At 38.3% G+C, this 25,347-nt stretch overlaps 1 protein-coding gene across 1 annotated transcript in view; it reads right to left on the minus strand.

Moving 5' to 3' along the window:
* LOC108716177 (microcephalin-like) overlaps window positions 1-25,347 on the minus strand; it is a 134,940-nt gene that overhangs the window by 24,241 nt on the left and 85,352 nt on the right. The window lies entirely within an intron of this gene.

The following is a 25,347-nucleotide window of genomic DNA, read 5'->3' on the forward strand; positions in this document are numbered from 1 at the left end:
AACAAAAACACTTGCCGCATACAGCATCCTTTTTACAAAATTTGGTTACAGAAAGTTTCAACACATTTCTGGGGGTTTTAAGGTTCAGGTTTTATGTGTTATTACAGTTTAGCTAATGAAGGTGAATTGAAGGTGAATTGCAGTTGGGAAATATGCATGGGGGGCACTCTTGGATATAGGCTGAAATAAACCCACCATGCATGTGTGGGAAATGCTTTCTGCTACTGCTGAGAGGCAGCATAAAAGTAAGGAGATTGCAAGCAGAGTTCTCTTACCCTATCTTTATTCTGTAAGTCTTCAAAATAATTTATAACAGGTTTTACAATTATTTTATAAGTGATAAGTATCTTGTTGGTGAAATAAAGTGATGATGATTTCTAGTGGACATTAAGTTGCCCTTAAGTTTCACCTTTGCTTGTCCTAAAAATAAGGCAGTACCATAAATACAGCAACTTACCTGTCATGAAATAAAAAAAAAAAACAACACAAATAAGTACATGGGGTTGCTTATTTACATGTGTTATTTATGGAATTTCTGGAAAATGCTCAACAACAACATAAAAAAGCAACAAACATCCACAAACAAGCATGCATGTTGTTCTGGTAAGCTGCTTTTCAAGAGAACACGTATCACATCCCGAAAAAGCCCATGAGACATACTTCAGTCACCTCTGCTATTCCGTAAGGAAGCTGCTGCTTAACACAATAAGGAAGAGCAGTCACGTTTGGATACAGAAAGCATTCCAACATTCTTTTAAGAAGAACAGAAATGTTTTAGGGGTTTACCACCTTTTTTGATCAGAGAGATCATTATATTACCAAAGTCGACTACTTAATATGCAAATCAGAATTAAATTTATTGAACTAAGAGAAGCACGCTACACAATTTTTTTATACTTAGCAGCAACATTCAAGGTTGGAAACTGACGTTATGTATCAGGCCTGGCTCATAGTCAACATTCTAATGGCAATCCTACAAAATTAGAGCTATTAGAACAATATAAGAGATTTTGTAGGATGGTGTTGGACCCAACAGATCGCATCCTACAACTTGGGTGTAACTGCCCAGGTGAAAATAAAATGGTATTTGATGTGTAAATTAAATAAAGGAATTACCATCAGACACAACGTGCCTGTCAGAACGGAACGTTTCATACTGCTTTTGCATTTAACAAATTAACACCTTATGATGTGTGAAATACTAATACTTCTTACTGAAATACACTGACGGTCAGCAGGGCCGTATTTATATTAAGGCACAATTTTGGGGGCAGCCCTCAGGGTGCCTATTTTTTTAAAATTTTTTTCAACCCCCAACCTCCATAGGAAATCCGGTGATGGAGCTGAGGGGGTGGGGGTAGGGGGGCTGAGGAAGCACATAGAAGTGACTTCATGTGCAATGATGTCACTTCTGCTGAATATGGCAAGTGACGTCACGCGCAGCGCACGCCGACGTTACGTGCACAACACAAGGCCGTGTTTAGGCCCGAAGCCTAGGGTGGCATCGGACCTATATACAGTCCTCACTGTCGTATGTAAATGGATAAACAGAACACACCATCCCACGTTGTGGGTCAGACAAATTGTATAGATCAGAGTGCTCTTCATTACAATTGAAAGCACAGACCACATTGCTCTTCATGTGCTTTGGTGTTGGGCCTTTAGGGTGAACCAACTTCTGTCTTAGTGTGTTGCTTCCTGTCATGTACATTGAAAGTTTAACACCTGCCTCAATGAAAATCATGGTACTGGATCACATTTTCACACATCTGAGTTTCAGCCAAAACCTTAATGAAGTTCAATGGAATTATTGTGCCTGGATATCTGTGACTTTACTACCATCAAGGGTTCAAATACTGGGGAATTCCCTACAACTTCAGTTGTACTAAAGAAGCCACTGAGATGAGTGGTAAAACATTTTCAAGAAAAACCATGTCCAGTTGCCTTTGACTTAATTCTACTAGATACTGTATACCATGACCTGGATAAAAAAGAATCTTCATAGACATTTCCTCTGTATAAAGAGTGTAGAATGAGTGCTACCCTTTACAGCTATCTACAACACCTAGGGGAATATTTATCAAAGAGTGAAGTTAGAGATCACCACAGTCTGCTAGAGTGAAATACCACCTCTCTCCATTAATTTCTATGGGATTTTTAAAGGCGTATTTATCAAAGGGTGAAAGTTCATCATTTGATAAATACGCCTTTAAAAATCCCATAGAAATGAATGGAGAGAGGTAGTATTTCACACTAGCGGACTGTAGTGATCTCTAACTCAACTCTTTGACAAATAAACCTCCTAGCGCTAAACTCACCAACACCGTCACCCATGTGGCTAACAAGCATCCAGGGTGCAATGGTCTGAACTGGATTAAATGCACAATATATTTGAGATGATATGTTTTATATATGGACAAACAGTAATAGACTGTAAATTGAATAGTAATGTATAATGAGAGTCAGAAAAGACATGGAGAGCAACTATTTTAGTCTAGAAGGTTCCAGTATGTGGAGAAGGCACAACCATGGATGTTTTTGAACAATAGTTCCAAACACGTCTTTCCATATAATCAGGAAATTTAGCAGGATATTGTGACACATAGATGTAGCAGACAGCAAGTCACTAAGAGTTTGTTAGTAACATCCTTTGCTGGTGGAATGTAGAAGATGGACGTTAAAATGAAAAAGTTAAAATACATAGAGGGAGTGAGGGATGTGGATCTATAAAATTCCAGAGTTGCTTAGGGATGTAGACAGCAAAAAGATAGGGCAATAACTGGAGACAACAGGAGTCAAAATACATAATCTTCCTGAATAAAAATGGGAAAACACTGACAAAGTACCATTAGAGAGTACAAACTGTGACAGTAAGGTAGCTATACTCTTCCAGTTAGGTCTCTGTCCAGTCTAAAATTGAAAATGATATCTTGCTTGTCAATAACACAGCCACATCAAAGATGACCAAGGCCACATTTTTATAAATATTTTGAATTATTATTAGATCCTCTATTTTTCTTTTGCCTTTTACTGCTATTCAAACCTCGTGTGATAGAGACACGGACAGTAACAACAAAGGGTAGTTGTTTCAATACCTGTTAGTTTAAGGATTTAATATATTCCAGTGCAAACCCTGTGATTGTCGTTAGACCAATTTAGGGCTTAGATTAACTATCAAGACAACAGTCCTGGTTGCTCTGCCTTCTTTGCCTTTGTGGTGTCCCAGGGATTAGAATCAAATTAGGTAGTAGATTTGGGACAAATCCACCTCCAATTAATTTATAATCAATTACCCGAGTTATAATGAATTATTGATTTAGCACTGAAAAGCACTTTATTAATGAATTGGTGTCCATTTTGGACGTAGATACTATAATAACTTATCAAAAATATTGCCACAATTTATAATCAATTTTATTGTGGGCGCATTTATCTATTGGTTTTTAATTTTAATTTAATAGAATGAATTTCATTGCACTGCACTTTATCTACAATTAATTTCAATTGTCTAATTCTTATTAATTATATAATGAATTTGTAGCACAGCACTTTAGTATTTAACAATTCATGGGATTGGTCCAACAAGACAATAACAGGGTTTGCACTGGAATATATTAAGTCCTTAAACTAACAGGTATTGAAACAATTTATATAAGTAACTGCCACGTAAGATTGTTAGTGGGGTACTTTTACTTTCTGTTTTTTTTTTTTGAATTATCAAGTACTGACTTAGGTCAGACCTCTGCTTCAATCTTAGGATAAAATATTGTGACACAAGTAAAGGGATCGTTAGTGTGTTTTAACAAAGGGTAGTTGAAATATCAAAAAGGAAAAGTAACTCCAAAAAATTGAAGTGTTTTAAAGTAAACATATAATATATATAATATAAACTGTTAGCATGCATGGGTGAAAGCAGTGTGTGTTTCAGAAAGACAAGCAGATTTTTTTTACCTTAAAGGAACAGTTACACCAAAACTGAAAGTGTATCAAAGTAATTAAAATATAATTAACTGTTGCTCTGCACTGGTAAAACTGGTATGTTTCCTTCAAAAACACTACTATAGTTTATATAAACAAACTGCTGTTTAGCCATGGGGGCAGCCATTCAAGATTAAAAAAAGGAGAAGCAGCACAGGTTACATAGCACATAACAGGCAAACCCTCTCCAATACAATGGTGTTTTATCTATCTTATGTAGCCTGTGCCTTTTCACCTTTTTTCCAGCCACCATAGCTACACAGCACCTTGTTTATATAAACTATAGTAGTCTTGCTGAAGAAAACACACCAGTTTTACCAGTGCAGAGCAACAGTACACTATATTTTAATTACTTTAGTGTTACTGTTCTTTTAAGTAAAAAAAATATTTTCAATGGAGGGTAACAGAGCCATTTTAGAATTTCACTGACTCCAAGTTGTTTTTTTATATAAAAAGTTTAAGGTAAACACCTATTTTGTATAGCTACAACATATAGATATAGCTTTGTTTAAATATTAAATGAATGACACTAATGCAAAGACACAGTTGAGGTGATACAATTGACCACATACTAAGAGTCCCAGTAGATTGTATAGGAAAACATTCTAAATACACGTAACTTAATATTTGTTCTTAACTCTTATTTATTTGTATTTTTTTGTGTTAACTACACATTGGCTGAGGGTCTATAAGGTACAGGCACACGACATTTTGACTGCTGCTGCCCTCCAATGGTAATCAAAATGTCTCTGTCACTGCTCATAACACTACTGAGTTGAAAGCAATCCACTGAGTGCACATGGAACAGTGACAGGTGGGCCACAGCTTGAGTGTTATGTTTGGGTCAGTTTTTGACTACTGCTGTTCTCCGTTAGGGAGCAATGCTTGTCAAAACACCCATGTGTCCCATTACCCTTGGGTGGAAGTGAGGGCGTGAAAAAAAAATGCTGGCAGGGGTGTAACTACAGAGGAAGCACACCCTGCTGCTGCAGGTGCGCACAGGAAGTATAGGTGCCCCATGAGGCCCTAATTAATGTGCCATTTCAATATATATTGGCACAACTGAAAACCTTTGGATATTTAGGGGGGCACTCAAATTAATTTGCTGTGGGGCCCAATAACATTTAGTTACGCCACTGACCACTTGCTTTTATTGGCTGAAAAATAGCATAAGGATTATTATGTAGCAGGTCTGTCAAGCTGATGAGCAAATGTATTTTTATTTTTTAAGCAGGCTGTATTCGGTTTTGGATTGCAATCCTGATAAAATGTCTTGCTGTTTTAATTCCTGGTAACATTTTTTCCTGTCAATACAAATCTTGCTACTTAAAACATGTACAGATTTCTAATGGATACATTACATAGCTCCCTGAAATGTTGTTTCAGAGTGTTTCTGAATTTTTAGTTATGACAAAAGTAAAAAAAAAAACAAACACCAAAAATTAATATTAATTAGGTCCTAGTGGTTTAAAGTGGACAAAAGGTGGGCATACATTCATCTGGGTAATTTTTGGTCTACTAAATAGGTTAAAGTTTTTACATCCGCTAAAGCAGTGATCCCCAACCAGTAGCTCGTGAGCAACATGTTGCTCACCAACCCCTTGGATATTGCTTCCAATGGCCTCAAATCAGGTGCTTATTTTTGAATTCCTGGCTTGGAGGCAAGTTTTAGCTGCAAAAAAACAAACAAACAGATGTACTGCCAAACAGAGACTTCTGTAGGCTACCAGTGCATATACAGGCTACTAAAAAGTAAATCACAGCCCTTATTTGACATCCACATTGACTTTTTCATGCTTGTGTTGCTCCCCAATTCTTTTTACATTTAAATGTGGCTCACGAGTAAAAAAAAAATGTAAAAAAAATGTTCCGGACCCCTGCGCTAAAGCATTATATTCTTAGTCTGAGGGTTGTCGTTCCTCCTGTTGTCTTGAAGAAGCAGCATGTAGAGGAATAAAAAGCAGTTATTTTCTAATGCAATCATTTTGCAATTACATTTTTTTAGTGCATTTTTACTTCAGGAAATGTGCACGTCAAATAAATTGCATCTTTATCCGAACTATGGGAATAATTGCTAGGACTGAGCAACATATGATCATTCTGAAACAAACACAATTTCCTCACAATCCCACCCCAAAAGTCTGCGACTATGTCTACTATGGTTTTATTCAGTGTATTTTTACACACTCTGCTATAGTCAGCCATCTTTTATCTGTTGTCTAAACAAATCCCCACCCACTGTGTTGTGTGCAATGAAGCTTTACATAATACACGAACTGCCCCCATAAGCCAAACCACAAAAATGCTACTTGGTTAAAAAAAAAGTTTTCTTAAAATGAATTACAAACACAAGTGTTACATGCAACATGCATTATTGGGCGCAGATTACCATGTCTAACTTTCAATGCAGCAGTTTCCCCCAGAATTTTACCAACATTGTGCACCTGTAACATATCAATGAATTGCTCCCTGCATATATGTGTGGACGTGCATATTATGTGTACACAGTGCTGTTTATTTTCTCAATAGTACAAACCAGTGGACAAATGCTGCGCACACAAATGTACATAGAATTAGCACAGTAACAAAAGCATAGTAGACAAAGATTAAGTGAAATACATACATGCACAGAAACATAAGCATTTAGGATTTGTGTGACTTGTATATTTATTCTTTGAAAATATACATAAATTTATCTGTGGCTTCTAGCTATATATGGAAATAGCAAGCATGATAAGCATATAATAAATTAAGTCAAATATTTCAGAACCGCACATACTGCACACTGAGATTAAAGGGAAAAATTGAGTGCTACCAAACTATTATTTCCATGTTGTTCTTTTTTTGCAATAATATATGCATCCTGTCAAGCAATGAGGTAGCTAATACTGCAGGATCCAAGCTCAAACTGCAAGAGGGGGGGGGGGGGTTATTTTACACTTGGAACATTAAGCAGTAAAATCCTGATCTCTTGAAACAGTAGTCTCAACACTGCCATTCAGGACATTTCCTCTGTAACTTGTAGAATAGCAGAGAAGTTATAAATTATATTAGTTCTTCAAATATCCTAGGTATATTTAGTGTAAATATGGGGAAAATACTCATTTGGAGGGTCCATTACGACCTTCCCTCACCTTTAATTTCTTATCTTTAATGCATATCGGGGGAAGGTAAACACACGTCGGGGGCAGAACCAATTTCATTTCCTGTGTTGTATTTTAAAGATAAGGAATACCCAGACTGCTAAATATGCTTTCCCTAATACCTCATATGAGTATTCTCCAACGTATTACCTGTAGTGGGCTTAAGCCTTCCTATATATTTATCTTTATTCCCATTAATAACATTGGGATTAACCATCATTTTTAAAATACCAGCCAGGTGACAACACCAAATGGTCTGATTATGTGTCATACAGCATGTTCAAGAGCTGGATACAATTAAAGTGATAATGTCTTACAGTGGATCTATGAGCTTTTAAGCAGACTGGGGCCATAGTAAACCATGTTATGTAATATGTTCCATGAAATATGAAAGGGGCTGTAAAGTAGCTTGCCTAGCTTCTGTATTAAACAGGTTAATGGAAGGCAAGGCTACATCTGTAGTCCAAACAGTATGCACTACTGACATTCTTGTGATCTGTACTAGGAGAATAATCCTATTTGCCCTGTAGCAAGGTCTCTACTATGCTAAGCTTCCCATGCCAAACAAACTTCTTTCCCCTGCTACTAGCTCCCTACGACCTAGATATCACATTTCCAGTACAGCCAACATCAGGTAAAATGAAAAAAAACAAAAAAACACATACCCTACCTTTATTACCATGTACCCTACAAATAATTTGCAAATTGCAAGTATGACATATGTAAATACATGTTCTATATATGAATAGAGCATAAAAGGTGACAAGAGAACTAAATATAATCTGCATCAGATGCAAAAAAAAAAAAACATCTGCCGTCAAAGCAAGAAATTCTGTCTGGGAAAATTTCATGTTGAGGATGAAATTGCCACATTCAATTTGTGTAATGTAAATATACAGAGAGGGACTGCTGAGAGAATCTTTAAAAATGTGTTGCCGGGATTTCATAGTTAGAAAATGATAGCTGAGGTTAGGTTACGCAACACCACAGTTGCACGGAATTCACATGGGGACACTTGGGGCCATTTGACCTACACCATTAACAGCAGGAAGAAGCATGCTTATTGGAGCAGCACAGTTGCTTTCTACTCAGACTGGTAATGCACTTCCACTGGGAAGAGCCAATTAGCTGAGGGTAGGGGGTGCAAATTACATGGTCTGGCACATACTTCCTGAATCAAATAAGATGTGACAGGTTTTTACGCAAATACCTTAATTTAACCTTCAATCTATTAATGATTTCTGAATACTCTGACCATTAAACCCAGGAAAGAGTAGGTACTCACAATATAACTGCCGTGCTTTATGTTCCACTAAGGGATTGTGTTTTAAAACAAAAGAAGTGTAAAGCAAACTTCTTTGTTTTAACTTGCTTTCCTTATTTGTTTTTAAACATATTTTCAAATTATGTGAAAAGAGCAAAAGATCCCCTTGATTAACTCTTATTAATTTTATCCTCCTGATTCCAGCAGAGGTCTGACATTGGTCAGTACAAAGTGCAGTGCCAATAAGTAATCAATTTATCATCCCAAATTCATTCCAAAGGTATAATTAATTTATAGTGACCATTAAATATTAGGATCAAAAAATGATATCAATCTGCTCGAATTCATGAAGTAAATGGAAGGAAAATGAAATAGAAGGTGGTGGAGTTGTTCCAAATTCTACTGCCTAAAATATTCTATCCCTGTCACACCACAAAGGTGGATAAGCCCTAAACTGTAAAATAGGCTATTGTAACCTGAAAAACCACAAATCCACGGTTTCTTGGAATATAACAAAGAATTGTAATATGAGATTATAGTATGAGCCGAGCAGCTCGTTTTTAAATCACCACCCCAGTACAACAGTTTTCAGATTTTTTGTAAAGTAAAGAAGTTGATCTAGCAGTTTAAAATAAATAAAGCTAAAAAGGCAGAGTTTAAAGCCGCGGAGAATGAACTCCACAATGCTTCAGGAGCACATACACTGAACCCTACCCCTGCCAACTATGCTGGTCTCCTAAGCGCCCAAAACTCTCTTTCCAGAGCCTCCATATCACTAACTAGGAAAGCCTTACTTTACCAGAACCAGCGTATCTTTGACCAGAGCGACAAAAACAGTAAGCTTTTGGCATTTTTGGCCAAACAACAGACAACATCCTCCGCTGTTCCCTGCCTTATCTTGGATGATGGCTCAATAGTGGCAGAACCCAAGCTCCTAGCACAAGAATTTGCCACCTTCTACCAAAACCTCTATTCAACCACAACAACACACTCTAGAACCCAACTCCTTCACTTCTTGGACTCCATCCCTATCCCGTCTCACTTAGTGACAAAACATTTCTGGATGCACCTATAACGCCCTGAGAAATTGCTGATTCCATTGTCTCCCAACCCCCAAATAAGACACCAGGACCAGATGGCCTCCTCCCTCCAGACTGGTATAAAGCTCTCTCAGAACAATTAGTCCCGAAATATCTAGAGACGCTGCAAAGTGCTTTTGATAGCAATTCTCTACCTCCATCATTTACAGAGGCCCTCATAGTTGTCATCCCTAAACCAGGTAAAGATACAACTCGCTGCTCTTCATACCGCCCTATATCTCTCCTAAATACAGATGCTAAAATCCTGGCTAAGGTCCTCACTTCCCGCCTCCAACAGGTAGTCCCTGACCTTATCCACCCTGATCAATCTGGCTTTATGCCAGGACGCTCCACTAACATCAACCTCCGCAGACTCTTTACCAACCTGCAGATTGCCCATACTGAAACAGGCACCAGAGTAGTAGCCTCCCTAGACTCTGCTAAGGCTTTCAATTCGGTGGAGTGGGATTACCTATGGGAGGTTTTCGGATTTGGCCCTAGATGCATATCCTGGATCAAACTTCGATATAAGAACCCCACGGCACGTGTGAGAGTTAATGGCCATATCTTCCCCCCTTTCTTACTAACAAGGGGAACAAGGCAGGGTTGCCCCCTCTCCCCAATTCTATTTGCCCTAGCAATAGAACCACTAGCAATACTGACCAGAGAGTCTCCTTTAATCAAGGGTTTAACCTACGGCACTATTCAGGAAAAAATCTCCCTTTTTGCAGACGACCTCCTTATATATTTGGCAGATCCAAATGATTCTCTTACTGCCCTCCTGGACCTGGTCAACCGGTTTGGCTCATTCTCCGGACTACGAGTTAACTGGGAAAAATCAGTTTTTTTAAAATGTCATTAAAATGATTTACCTCCCCAAAATTCTCTACCTACTCCATAATGCGCCAATATTTATCCCCAAAAAATACTTTAAAAGTATAAAACAAAAAGTGATCCCCTTTCTCTGGAACAATAAAACACCCAGAATCGCTTGGTCAAAGTTGTGTGCACCATGTGACGAGGGAGGATTGGCCCTCCCCAACTTCCATTGGTATTTCATAGCTTCACAAATATATTACCTACACTGGTGCTTTAACCCTGACCCGTATAACCCAAGCTCGCAGTTACAAGCTTTTTTTACTATCCTCGTGGGAGAGTCTCCGCAACTTTCCCTATCGGAGTCCCAGGGATTCTGGCCCGCTACCGACGACACTGACTACCCCACAGAAGGCCTGGCTGATAGCTCTCAAAATCTTGGGCCATTCACCACCCCTCCTATCCCCTCACCTCCCACTCTGGGGAAATTCCTATTTAAATCACTTTAGATCCTTGCAACACTCTGTGTTCTGGCCAAGGCAAGGCATTAAATGCTTGAAGGACCTCCTTGAGAATCATACCTTTGCCACCCATTGCACACTACAACAAAAGTGCCAGCCAACGCAAATTCCACTATTTAAATACCTACAATTACGACATACCTTCTACTCCCAATTTAACAGTCTTACCCCCCAGCAATGCTGCTTAGTCATAGAAGAAATTCTTCATGATCCCAACCCAGCAAAGCTGGTGTCCCGGCTCTACCAGCAATTCCTTTTATCCGGCCCCAAACCTTTTCGATCAGCACAAGACTGGTGGAATACCAAAATTGTAGGCCTTGAGCAAGATAACTGGGACGAAGCAATAGAACACATATACACTGGCCTGATATCGTTGAACGACAAACTAATACAATATAAAATTAGGCATCATATTTACATAACTCCCACACGACTCAAACTGATGGGCCAGATCCCCTGCGACTCCTGTCCCAGGTGTCACCAACAAGCTGCGGATTTCTTCCATCTAATGTGGGAATGCCACTACATATTGAGCTTTTGGACACAAGTCGTAAACTATCTATCAGATAATCTTGACTTCCTGAGAATAATTTCACCTACAGTTTGCCTTTTGGGGGGTCCTAGAAGAGATAATCCCAGCTAAGTATACTCGAATCTCTTTTCGTATCCTACTCTTTTATGCAAAAAAAAAACTGTAGCCCTTCCCTGGATAGGTAACCTCTCACCCTCTCTGAATGCTTGGATGCAACTGGTTAACAAAGCAGTACCCCTATATAAGCTCACCTACAAAGTTAGGGGAACACCAACAAAATTTGATAAAATTTGGGGCTTATGGAAAGACATTGACCCGACCCCTCTATAGCAAGTCTTAGCCAAGTCCATCTCCTATTATGAAATCCTTTATGGTTTGCTATCCTACATATCCTCGAGGGTCCCAACCTAGCCTTCAGATGTAAAGTCCACCTGAGTTTGATAGTGTACATCTCAATTGCTCAATAACTGTATTGTGTTCTGCTTGGTGATAGCCTGTGCCATATTTTCTTCCTGCCTAACTTGTACAGTTTAGTCTGCGAGTGTACTTATTTGTTGTATGTATGATTAATGTGTGTGTTTAAAAATAAGAAATAAAACTTACCTTCAAAAAAAAAAAAAAAAAGGCAGAGTTTTGTGACGAGTGTTTTGCAATAAAGGCTTTATCAAGGCGAATAGCAGTAGAACAGTAGTAAATTTTAGTGACCTATTGTAATAACTTGATTTAAGCAGGGTACTTTTCCTTTCTCTAAATTGTTACTTATATTTTCAAATTATATAAACATCTGTACTGGCACACATGACAAAAATGTCCATCTCAGTCAATTCTCAATTCCTTTTCTTGTGCATCCACTCCTGGAGCACTGAAAAGCACAATTGCAAATGAACAATATCAAATACCACATATCCACCCATTTGAAGTTCATCATTGTAGGCAATTTCACATGGACAATTCTAATAAAATAACGCAATAAAAAAATAAATAAAACAGTAGCTTGTTATTGATTTTAACGAAGATATGATTTATCCTTACTGGATCCAATTAGGTTTAATTAATGCTTACAGATTCTTTAGCAGACAAGTTATAGAGATCCAAATTACAAAAAGAACCTTTATCCGGAAAACTCCATACCTGTATATGGGAAATGGCCAGTATTTCTGAGCTTTCTGGCTATGGTGTTCCTGGATTATAGACCATGTATATGTAGTGACTGCATTGGATTAGCAACATACAAGAAATTAAACAAAGAACAAGTTATTTCTATAAGATTGCATATTCTCCACGAAACTAAAACCATCCAACATGAAACACAAAAGACACATCATGTTACTGACAACCCCCCCCCCCCCAACAATTTACATTAGAGCTGATAAAAGGTTCAGAAAGCTAATGCCCTGTGGCTGAATTAGTCCTTCAATTAGGATTCATTAAAATTCAGGGGGTTATTTATTAAGGTTTGAGTTGTGTTTTCCAGTAAAATGAGTGATTTTTTTTGGGGTCAAAAGTTACATTTTCAGGTTAAAATAAAAAAATCACGTTTTTGGAGATTTACTATACCCCGACCCAGGAAATGAATTGAATCCAAAATAAACCATCTCAAACCTGTCAAGGTCATGTGGCAGAGGTGCCTTGAACCATTTTAAGAAGTTAATAGCCTTCATGATGTTCGAGTTTTTTTTTTTTTAGAGGCTTTTGCCAAAACGTGAGTTTTCACGTTAACGTGAATTAGAAACCATTTGAGTTATGAATTCATTTGGGTTATATAAAACGCGAAAATTTGACCTTTGATAAATAACCCCCATAGTGTCAGATCTTACTAAGTGGGGGTATTTTATGTGTATGCCTTCAACAGACTAAGCTCCAAATTACAGAAAGACCCTTTATCTGGAAAAACAATGTCCCGATCATTCTAGATAACAGGTCCCATACCTTTATATTAAAATGAGTATTTACTACATAAATATTGCTAGACTCACAGCAGATATTTAGGTCCACATTTCTCTGTAACTCTTCTGGAAGTAGTTTTTGACCAAACATCTCCTATAATGAAGCTACAGGCACCCTTGCACATCAAATATTTTTTGCTCTTTAACTTAAAATTAATATAATAAGAAACAAGAGCAATACAAGACTTCTGTACCAGGGCAGCTAGCTATGTTTTCATTCAAGAATTTCCAAACCTTGATACAAAAAATGTCTTATGCAACAACTATCACTTATGCATCAATGTAACCTGACATTTGTGATCTAACAAAGGAATGCAGCTATTCTAAAGCCACTTAAAGGAATTGTTCAGTGTAAAAATAAAAACTAGGTAAATAGATAGGCTGTGCAAAATAAAAAATGTTTCTAATATAGTTAGTTAGCCAAAAATGTAATGTAAAAAGGCTGGAGTCATTTGATGTATAATATGTCAGTCAGACTTCCTGCTTTTCAGCTCTCTTGGTTTACACTGACTGTTACCCTGGCTACCAGGCAGTAACCAATCAGAAACTTGAGGGGGGGCCACATGGGTCATATCTGTTGCTTTTGAATCTGAGCTGAATGCGGAGGATCAATTGCAAACTCACTGAACAGAAATGTACCATGTGGCCCCCCTTCAAGTCGCTGACTAACTCAGAGTTATAGAGCTGAAAAGCAGGAAGTTGGATTCTGGCTGTTTTATTAGACATCTGTTCACTCCAGCCTTTATAGATTACATTTTTGGCTAACTAACTATATTAGAAACATTTTTTATTTTGCACAGCCTATATATTTACCCACTTTTTATTTTCACTCTGAACTGTTCCTTTAAGAATAAACAAACTACTTTCTTGTACCACCTATGACAACAATCTGCTTGCTCTCTGGTGTGCTTTTTATACTGCTTGTATTTCCCCACTACAATGCAGAGCTGTGGAGTGGGAGTCATAAGCAATTTTGGAGTCGCAGTTGCAAAAAATTTACCAACTCCGACTTTAATAACTTTAAATACAAGCACTGAAAATTAACAAATCAGATTTAAGAGCTTCTATGAAGGAGGATATGGCATAAGCAATTCTGTTTTGAAGAACAATGCTTTATATAATTTTTGATTGTATTTAACAGCTATTCTACAGCTATGTGTGAGGTTTAATTAATATATAGTTGTTTTAGGTTTTCCAATTGTTTTTGGTTTATGTAGTTTAACTGATTTTGGTTTAGAATTACCAAAGGATATGGCTAACATTTTTGAGCTTTGGTAGATATAAAATGCCTTATATGTTAAGTACTTAAAGGGGAAGGAAACCTAGTCGGCGCAAACCCCCACCCCCCCTCCCGTTTGTTGCCCATCCTCCCTCCTCCCCCCTGGCCTACCCGTCCCGCTGGGCAAATGCCCCTAACTTGTTACTTACCCTTCTGCGCAGGTCCAGTCCAGGGAGTTCACAGATGACATCTTCTTCCACGCGATCTTCTTCCTGCTTTGACCGGCGCATGCGCAGTAGGAGCATTTCGCCGGTACGATCTACTGCGCATGCGCGTGACTTTTGGTGCATGCGCAGTAGATCCGTACCGGCGAAATGATCCTACTGCGCATGTGCCAAAACGCCGTTCAAAGCAGGAAGAAGATCGCGTGGAAGAAGATGTCGTCTGTGAACTCCCTGGACTGGACCTGCGCAGAAGGGTAAGTAACAATTTAGGGGCATTTGCCCAGCGGGACGGGTAGGCCAGGGGGGAGGAGGGAGGGTGGGCAACAAACGGGAGGGGGGGTACGGGGGTTTGCGCCGACTAGGTTTCCTTCCCCTTTAAAGGGCACCTGTCACCCACGCGTGAAAATATGTATAGTAAAAGTCCTTTTAAAATGAATCACTTAGGCATAGGAGGTGGGGCAGGCAATTCATTTCACTTTTCATTCTGCACTTCCTAGATGTCCCTGTATCACTTACATTCCCCCTCCATCTCCAACATTTCATTTTATAGCCAGTGCACAGGCATTGGCATCAGGTGCCCCATTTTGGTGTATAAACAAGATTTTGGCATGATTTGGCAAGATTTTTGCTTGCATTAATAACAGTGTACACAAAATGGCTGCTGCCTACTTGATGTGATCGTGATTTACAAAACTAAAAGAAAGAAGATTGAAATCATGCGCATAGTGTAAGTGAAGTTTATTTTGCTTGGCTAACATCATAAAATAGGATTTGGAATTATTTTTCTGTCCAATACAATGGTGTTTTATCTGTTATCTGCTATGTAACCTGTGTATATTTTAATTTCTTTGATACACTTTCAGTTTTTGGTGTTACTGTTCCTTTAAAAACAGAGGAGTCCGAGAAAGGATTTTTGCACCAACTCCACAGCCCTGCTACAATGTATTTCACAATTTACCCTTGAAGGATTGCTCCTTTTCCTTCATAAAAACTTCCATATAAACCAAAATTTCCTTTCTTAGATTATGTGACATTATGACAACTAGTCAATGTGAATTAACACCTACAATCGCCTACAAGCAAAGACTTAATCAAAATATAACGTGCATCTGACAGACTATTTTTGAAGACACCTGTGTACAAAAAAAAACTAATGACACAAATGGGGCCAACCTGCTCTCTTGCTTAGGCCCTCCACACTTTTTTGGAGCTGCCTTCTAACAATTTTAGTCTCCAAAATAGCCTTTTAAAACAAGGCTTTGCAATTCCCAAGTATCCACTGTCCCAAAATCATTCTAAAAATTCACTTCTAAGGGAAGAATTTCAGCAGTAGCTTAACAGTAGTTTAAACACAGATCTGTTATTTATTTTCTTAAGTTTCGCAACTTTCAGTTTTACTGTAAGCCTTTTGGGCCATTTCCTTCTGCATAGTTATTTAGTGCATTTACCTCCACCCATTAAATGCTACGGTATTCCTTTTTCTCTCACGAGGGCTGAATTGCAGTTAATCTGCCGTTGTGAGTGATTCCCATATTTCACAATAGTGGTGTTAATCTGTAAATGTTGTACTTCACATTCAGCAATCCACATTCAGCATGTGTTCTATTAAAGGACAGATGTGCAACTATACAGACCTGGATATATTAATAAACTACATTTTAAGGTACAAGCTGACACACAAACAAGACAGTAATAGAGCATGCCCTTTTTGTGTCTCTAGTCCTACTGGAGTGGCAGAAAATCTATGGTAAGAACAACCTATTATATTTTGTTGTGACCAGAGTTCACTCTGGAAGTCATCTTCATTATGAAAACTTTGGTTTGATATATTTTTTTGTATTGTTAGACAACATTTCACTTTATAACAGCAAGATCACAGTGACCCATACGTGAAGAACCCTTTCCCATGAGAATGTAAAAAAGATGCAACATTATACAACTCCTCTAGCAGAAACTACAATAATACTTCTTACATATTTTGCAATGTCTTTGCAGAAAAGTCTCCTGTTACTACTAGCAATAGCAGCCATTATACAAAAGGCAGAATGGTAACAAGAATGGGAATAAAACCCTATAGATGGCATTGAAATACACAGGACTTAAAAAACATGTACACATACATTATACATTTGTATGGTCTCTGCTGATCACTACTGTTGAGTACTTTTCTCTCAAGTCAACTGAGAATCAGTCACACAATATCTGCCTAGTGATACTATCTCTCTCTCTCAAACAAGGGAAAGTTGTGCTCACCACTATTTTTTATAAAACCATTAGGCGGGGGTGCAATGAGGCTGTGACCACAAAATACATATAGACAAATACAAGAGTCCTCTGCACTCAACCCATTATCAATATATTTAAGACAGAGACATTTTGTGCATACTGCTACTGAAAAATGCCTTACCCTTTAAACAAAACAGGGATTGTTTGTCCATATATTGCAACATATTTAAGCTGGCCAACTACATCAAAGTCATCCCATATCTGGCCAGTCCTATGCTCAATTTTATCTGATTCATTAAGAATTCTATTGCTTCATTATACTGTACATTTTACAAAGGGACGAAGTTTTACCTGCAACTTACTAGCTGCTTTCAAAGTAAAACTCCCAAACTTGGCTGCCCTTTTATTAGACACCAGTGGGATCACCTGACTATAGCTGGGAAGGGTGGGAGCTACAACATGGAGCGGGTCACTGCTCCTGTATAAACTATAACAAACAAGGGAAAGTTGTACTCACCACTATTTTTTATAAAACCATTAGGCGGGGGTGCAATGAGGCTGTGACCACAAAATACATATAGACAAATACAAGAGTCCTCTGCACTCAACCCATTATCAATATATTTAAGACAGACATTTTGTGCATACTGCTACTGAAAAATGCCTTACCCTTTAAACAAAACGGGGATTGTTTGTCCATATCTTGCAATATATTTAAGCTGGCCAACTACGTCAAAGTTGCTGCTCCTGTATAAACCACAAAATACATATAGACAAATACAGAGACCTCTGCACTCAACCCAAGTTTATCCAGGAGCAGTGACTAGCTCCATGTTGTAGCTCCCACCCTTCCCAGCTATAGTCAGGTGATCCCACTGGTGTCTAATAAAAGGGCAGCCAAGTATGGGAGTTTTACTTTGAAAGCAGCTATTAAGTTGCAGGTAAAACTTTGTAAAATGTATAATGAAGCAATAGAATTCTTAATATGTATTTTGTGGTTTATACAGGAGCAGTGACTTTGACGTAGTTGGCCAGCTTAAATATATTGCAATATATGTACAAACAATCCCTGTTTTGTTTAAAGGGTAAGGCATTTTTCAGTAGCAGTATGCACAAAATGAATCACTGAATATGCCTGTCCTCTGTTCCCAGGGGAAATTTTGCTGCCTGGATTCTGTCTCCAGTATCTGCTCCCTGAAATTAGATGAGAAAAAAAAAACAAAAAAAACTTTAAAACACATTAGATTTCATCATGTCTTGGGAGCCCAGAAATAACCTCTTTCACAAAGCTGTCTCACGGACACAGGATGCCACAAAAGTTGGGCAGATATCGAGCCACTAACTCCTTCAAGGCAGAATAGGCTACCGCAAACCTTAAATGGAAAATGTTTTATTATTGACCCAAATATACTGGATTCCAATTGATCAAGAGATACAACCTTTAAATTAAAAGTTATGGGATCTATAATCTGAAAAGCACTAAAAAAGGAGATATTTTCCATAAGCTTTTAAATTACTCCAATTTGTCTTTGTAATAATAAAGTAGTATGAATGACTTGATGTAAACTAAATCCGTGTTGGTGGCAAAATAATTCTATTGCCTTTTTTTTAACAATTGAATCATTTTAGCAGCTTTTAAGAATGGTGCCCTAAATTACAGTATGACCCTTTGCCCTGAAAAATCCAGGTCTCAAGCATTCTAGTCTCATACCTGTATTACACAATTTATATTATGAATTAAGAGCAGCTACATTAACGCTCTCTGCTTTCCAAAGCTGTGAAATAATGGCATACAGATGTCACTTGCTCAGTCATATTTGCAAACTTCAAACTTTCATTTCAGTCTAAAGCTTGCTTTCAAATTATTAAAAGCAATTGCTCTTGGAGGGTTCATGGTTCATTTCCTTAAAGGGATCCTGTCATCGGAAAACATGTTTTTTTTCAAAACGCATCAGTTAATAGTGCTACTCCAGCAGAATTCTGCACTGAAATCCAATTCTCAAAAGAGCAAAAAGATTTTTTTATATTCAATTTTGAAATCTGACATGGGGCTAGACATTTTGTCAATTTCCCAGCTGCCCCTGGTCATGTGACTTGAGCCTGCACTTTAGGAGAGAAATGCTTTCTGGCAGGCTGCTGTTTTTCCATCTCAATGTAACTGAATGTGTCTCAGTGGGACATGGGTTTTTACTATTGAGTGTTGTTCTTAGATCTACCAGGCAGCTGTTATCTTGTGTTAGGGAGCTGTTATCTGGTTACCTTCCCATTGTTCTTTTGTTTGGCTGCTGGGGGGGAAGGGAGGGGGTGATATCACTCCAACTTGCAGTACAGCAGTAAAGAGTGATTGAAGTTTATCAGAGCACAAGTCACATGACTTGGGGCAGCTGGGAAATTGACAATATGTCTAGCCCCATGTCGGATTTCAAAACTGAATATAAAAAAATCTGTTTGCTCTTTTGAGAAATGGATTTCAGTGCAGAATTCTGCTGGAGCAGCACTATTAACTGATTCATTTTGAAAAAAAATTTTTTTTTTTCCCATGACAGTATCCCTTTAATTTGCTTGCAAATAAAATGTCTAAATAGACAAATCAGAACACACATCCTAACAGCATACTGCTAAAATTGACCACAAATAAAATGTGATAAGTGTAGTTACGAAACCACTTTACTTAAAAATCCCCCACAATCATTGCAGATCTCTAGTAAAATATATTGAATAAAACAGTTCATATGTGAAACACTGCTTCATCTAAATAAACCATTTTCATAAAAACTTACTTATAGTAGTATGGATAATCCTAAATATAAAAACAGCCATTTTATTTCTCTGTGCTCATATACAAACCAAGGGCACACATACATTTTAAACTAGATCAGCCAATGAATGAACAGAACTCTGTCTTTTACCCCACACTGGTACAGTTGGAGGTTCCTGTAAAGTGATCTCTAAGGGAGCAGGCAGACCATATAAAAAAACAATATTAACTAAATATATATGGCAATTTTGTACAATTTCTTTTAGCAAGTCACTTATGATGTAAAATATCTGTTGGTTTTAAGTATTCACTTAGAAGGCACAGTTTTCCTTTAATCTTTCAGGATTCTTTGATGTCTGGCATGGTGCCGAGAGACTGGCGAATTGCTAATGTGGTACCATTATTCAAAAAGATAACTCACTCAGCCCAAAAACAATAGGCAGAAGTCTAGACATTGCAATGGATGTAAACTACTATTTTGTTAAAGCATTTGGTACAGTACCACACAAAAGGTTACTGATTAAATTAAGGAATATTGGCATGGAATGTAATATTTGTACTTGTAACTGGAGTGGTAGTAAATTGGAAATCTTCTAATTGGACTGTTGTTGGTAGTGGAGTACCTAAGGGGTCTTGTGCAAAACTAATTTCCTTGCAGGATGTGGCCACTTTACATTGCTTAAAGTTACAATTGAAGCAATGCTAAGGCTAGTGAAAAACTAGGCCTTTTCTCATGCAGATCCACGGATTTCCGCTCAATGTTCTGTAAGCAGATGTAGGTTTGCCTGTCCGCACACATGCAGGGTGACATTCACCTACTCTGCCACTTGCCAAATGGTTATTCAAATTAAGGGGAAGGTGCTTGTGTAATGAGCTGCCACGGTTAATGTTATGATGGCAGGCTCCATTAATACCTGTAGTTGTGACTTCTCATACAAGAACACAATTCAGGCCTATAGTACGTTTTATATATGTATAGAAATAAAAGATTTTACAGGAGTCTGTATCAAGCAAATTAGTTCATGGTGAATGCCCCAAAATGATTCCTAACATCTTTACTACATAAGATTCAAAAACTGGACAGTACACAATATCTTCAAAAAATATATTATGTACAAATTAAGACCATTAGGGTGAAGGGAATTTAAACTCTTCACCCACACCACTCTTTGTTTAAGCCTAAATTCCTAGTCACCTCCTCTTTTAAGTGGACGAACCATCACCAACACAATATTTAAGTTGTTCTACAGTGTGCCCCGAAGTTCAAAATGTTTTGTGGACTTATGTTTTCATATGCAGGATTTTTTCTATTGTTTCCCCCCACACAAACTATGGCATAAACTACATATTGAGACAGACATGTAAAATGTGCCCTTAGTTAATTAATGTGTTAGGTGCTGGAAAACTTTCCCTTTCATAACATGTTAACAAATTTTAGAGCTCAAACAAGGTTACATGCCACATTGTGTTTAGCCAAAAAGTTTTGTACCCCCTCTGCAGACAGACAAGAACACCAACTTAGAATCAATTGTTTTACCCCGTATGTATAAAACCTATGGGACAATGCAAATTCCTCAAACTAAGGAGATGTCCTATGCAAAATGTGCCAATGTTTATGCAACACTGTGATTGGTTTTCTACACTAAAGCTATCCTGGGGGATTCTTCTTCTGTTCTATGTGTTGGAGACACCATACACTCTGCCTTAAGGTGGCCATACACGGGCAGATTAAAGCTGCCGATACTGGTCCTTTAGACCGATTCGGCAGCTTATCTGCCCATGTGTGGTGGCTCCAGATGGGTCCCCCGATCGATATCAGGCCAAAAATTGGCCAGATATCGATCAGTCAAGTTTGATTTTTTTGTACGATCCATGACCGCATCGGCTAGTTGATGCGGTCCTGTGATCCGTCTGAGTCTATTCGTAGTATTGTAATCTAATCGTTCGGCCCCAGGGCTGAACGTTTGGATTCATCCAATATTGCCCAGCTGTTAGTGGACATGTCGGGTTAAGATCCGCTCGTTTGGCGACCTTCCCAAACGATTGGATCTTATAGTGTATGTCCTGAACCTTTATCCAGAACTTGGGTCAGATAACCTCTCTTATATAATTTATTTTATTTGCTTAACCTGACCTTTCCTAACTTCAGGATCACTCGCCAATCTATGTACCAGTCTTAACTGACTTATTGGTACTGAGTTTGTTTGTAGTGGATGGTAACTGGTATAGTGCAATATCTGATCTGTGGGTTTGAACAGAGTTTATGTTGTACCTGCCACTGCCTATTTACCACCACGTTTAAAAACTGTACACTTCTCAAATCCTTTGAATAGGAACATTTTATTTAAGGGTGGAATCTATCCAGTCATATGTGGAAATGCGATATATTTGTTTGTATATGTACATATGCACAAGGGATGATTTGAAAGGGTCAAACTTGGTTGATTATCTATTTTTCAATCCAAATGAACTATGTAACAATAGTTATAGGCTCAGGTATAGGCTGGCAGCACTCATCATGCCCTATATGGCCAAAGTATCTGGACATCTGCATGTCTGAAATTCGCAAAGTGACAGTATAAAGAAGAATTAGGTTCCCCCTGTAGCTGCTAGAACAGAATCTATAGTTCTAGGAAGGCTATCCACTAGATTTTGTAACATTGTTGGTGGGATTTGCTTCCACTCAGCCACAAGAGCATTAGTGAGGTTGGGCAGTAATGGTAGGGAACAGGCCTGGCTAACAGCCAACATTCCAGTTAATTCCAGATTCATTCATTTGGATCGAGGTCAGGGCTCTGAAGTCGTCTAGGTAGTTATTGTATGCTGAAGCCCTAATATTTCCTTTCAATGAAAACAGAGGCCCTAGCTCAAACCATGAAAAACACAACCAGGCCATTGTTCTTACACCCACAAATGTTACCTTTGGTATTGTCCTTTTCAGGAAGGTAGTGTTCTCTTGGCACCTGCCAAACCTTGGCATTTGGTCCAACACATTGATGTTGAGTGTGCCCTTCATGCAGTTGCTAGAAATTAATAGGTTTTATCTGTACATCTTAGAGACAGAAGTGTATTTCTCTCATTAAGAAAACAAGTATAGAAACCCTTACACAGACACATAATACCACAGAACACATAGGATTAGACACTTGCTATTTTTTTAAAAAAAAGACCATGAAAGTATTGACCGGACTATTATCTGCTAAATCCAAGATGCAAAGCATGTATTTGTGAATTTTGTATTACAGGGTATCAAGAAAATTTCTGGCATCACAAAGCAATGTGCATTTGCAGTTCCAAATATGTCACTATGTTATGGTAATAGAATGCCACTTGAACAAGCAGAGCAGGCTGCTAAGGAGTGGAGGGCGAAGAGAGTTACTTAAAGCACATATACAGTATGTTACACAAATGTGCACAGACTAATCTTTATTACTACAGGAATAAGTTGTTTTCTGTGGCATAGAGCTATTCAAGATTTACTTATTTGCTTGTACTTAGGATAGCAGGAAATTAATTGCATTTATAAATTAACAAATTAATGGATTTGTATCTTGAAAGGTGACATGATGTCTAAATAAGTGAGATGTCTCCTTTTTTGTGCACCCAGTGAAAATAACTATAGACAAAGTGACTACTCTGCATTATACTGTAGTGTGCTGGGGATCTATGGCGATGGAACCGTTATTCAAAATAAAATAATTTGTTTTTCAGTAACAACATTACGTGAATACAAGATAACCAAGAAACAACCCAAGAAAGTTTTACATAACCATATGTCTGCACAGGGTCGGACTGGGGGGACCGGGGCCCACCGGGACTGCTGGTCCAGGGCCCCCGCCCCCCTACTGCGCGCATGCGCGAGCGCACTTCTCGGCGCGCAAGCGCCGATACGCATGCGCAAGCGCCGATGCGCATGCGCAAGCGGTGATGCGATGCACATCGCCGAAAACTTTTTAAATTTTTTTTATACTATTAGAGGGGGTCTGGCCCGGCGGGGGCCCACGAGGGTCGGGGCCCACCGGGTTTTTTCCCGGTGTCCCGCCGGGCCAGTCCGACACTGTGTCTGCAACATAGTTCAAATCATACAAGCAAAAATTAACATTATTAAAAAGTTAATCCAAAAGGCAAGCAAAATATTCTGTACAGTTTACTTACATGTGAATGCATGAAATATAACTTGAGGGCATGTTTACTAACATTGGAGATAAATATCTGGAGAGATTTCTGGAGATGTTGCCCATGGCAACTAATCAGCAATTCAATTTAAACAGCCACCTATAAGTTAGAAAACAAAAGCAAAGGTCTGATTGGTTGCTATGGGCAACATCTCCAGAAATCTCGCCAGATATTTATCTCCAATGTTAGTAAACACGCCCTATGTATTCAAATAAAAGCGACGGATAGGTTATGTGTTGACAGAATTGTAAGAACAAAAATGCATCAAATAGTGTTGTGCAGTCTAAGCTAAAAGATACTCGGGCACAAAAAAAGCTAGATTTGTTTCTAACTATCTGACAGACTTTCTTTTCTTATCACACCAACAGTGTGTCTTCAAACCAAAATGCTAAGTGGAAGGGAAACAAATGTGTATCACAAGAGCTGCCAATACTGACAAGAAAGATATCAGAAAATATCAGGCATTGTGTACATCACTATGGTTTGTGCTCCAATGCCAAAATTATTTCATGCATTCTTCGGAAAATGTCTCATGGTTTGTATACATCAATTTACTTTTTTGTTTTTAAATTTCTAAATATTTTCAATTCTTTACTTTTATTTTATTCTATGTGAAATTGTTGTTGCGACTAAATTTTGCAAGCATTAAGCAAACATTACATCAAAATCGCAATATTTGCAGCAAGAGGGAAGCAGTGAACCCTCAGTGCTGCTTCTCCCTAGATAAAGTTTGATAAAGGGCCTGATTAATACATTTTTTGGTGCACTTTTGTACTTCAATACAGTGTGCTGCTGGTTTCCTCTCTGCTTCCCCCTAGAGACCCCCTGGAGTAGAGGAGGGTGAGGAGCCACATGTGCTTGTGAGCACCAGGGAACAAGAGAGTGATTCCCCTGAGTTGGAGAGAACAAGATAAACCGCTCCCAGGAGGTGCCCAGAGAGTATTCTGGGATTTGTGGTCCGATGAAAAGTCAGTGAGGGCTAAATTCAAGCGTAAGTAAAGTGAACACCAGTGAGGGTGTTAGAATTGGGACTGTGAATGCTATGTTGGGAAGCTTATGTGATTCCCCATGTGAAGCCATGGGGCTGAAGATTTTGTGTTTTGTGCAAATAAAAGCAAGCAAAGTGGCAATTTAAACTCTTCAGGCACAGATTTCGGCGCAGAAATGGAGACTGACCTCCTTGAAGAGTATATATATATATTTTTTTTTTACGTTTACAGTCAACTTTTATACCATTCACATGGTAACTCAAAGGCACAGTAAGGCACTGACTAAACTGAACATCTATGTGTGTGCATTGTGTGGTTTTATTTAAGCTAGACAATTTTATCCAGCATCCCAACATCAGTTCATTAAAAAAAAAAAAAAAGAGCTAGTTTTGTAGTCATTTAATGCATTACATTAAAAAAGACCAAGTTCTTACTGCTGAGCACAGCTTCCCAAACTTTCCGTTAGCTCCGCCCCA

Source organism: Xenopus laevis, chromosome 5L (genome assembly GCF_017654675.1).
Source record: "Xenopus laevis strain J_2021 chromosome 5L, Xenopus_laevis_v10.1, whole genome shotgun sequence".
Taxonomy (NCBI): domain Eukaryota; kingdom Metazoa; phylum Chordata; class Amphibia; order Anura; family Pipidae; genus Xenopus; species Xenopus laevis.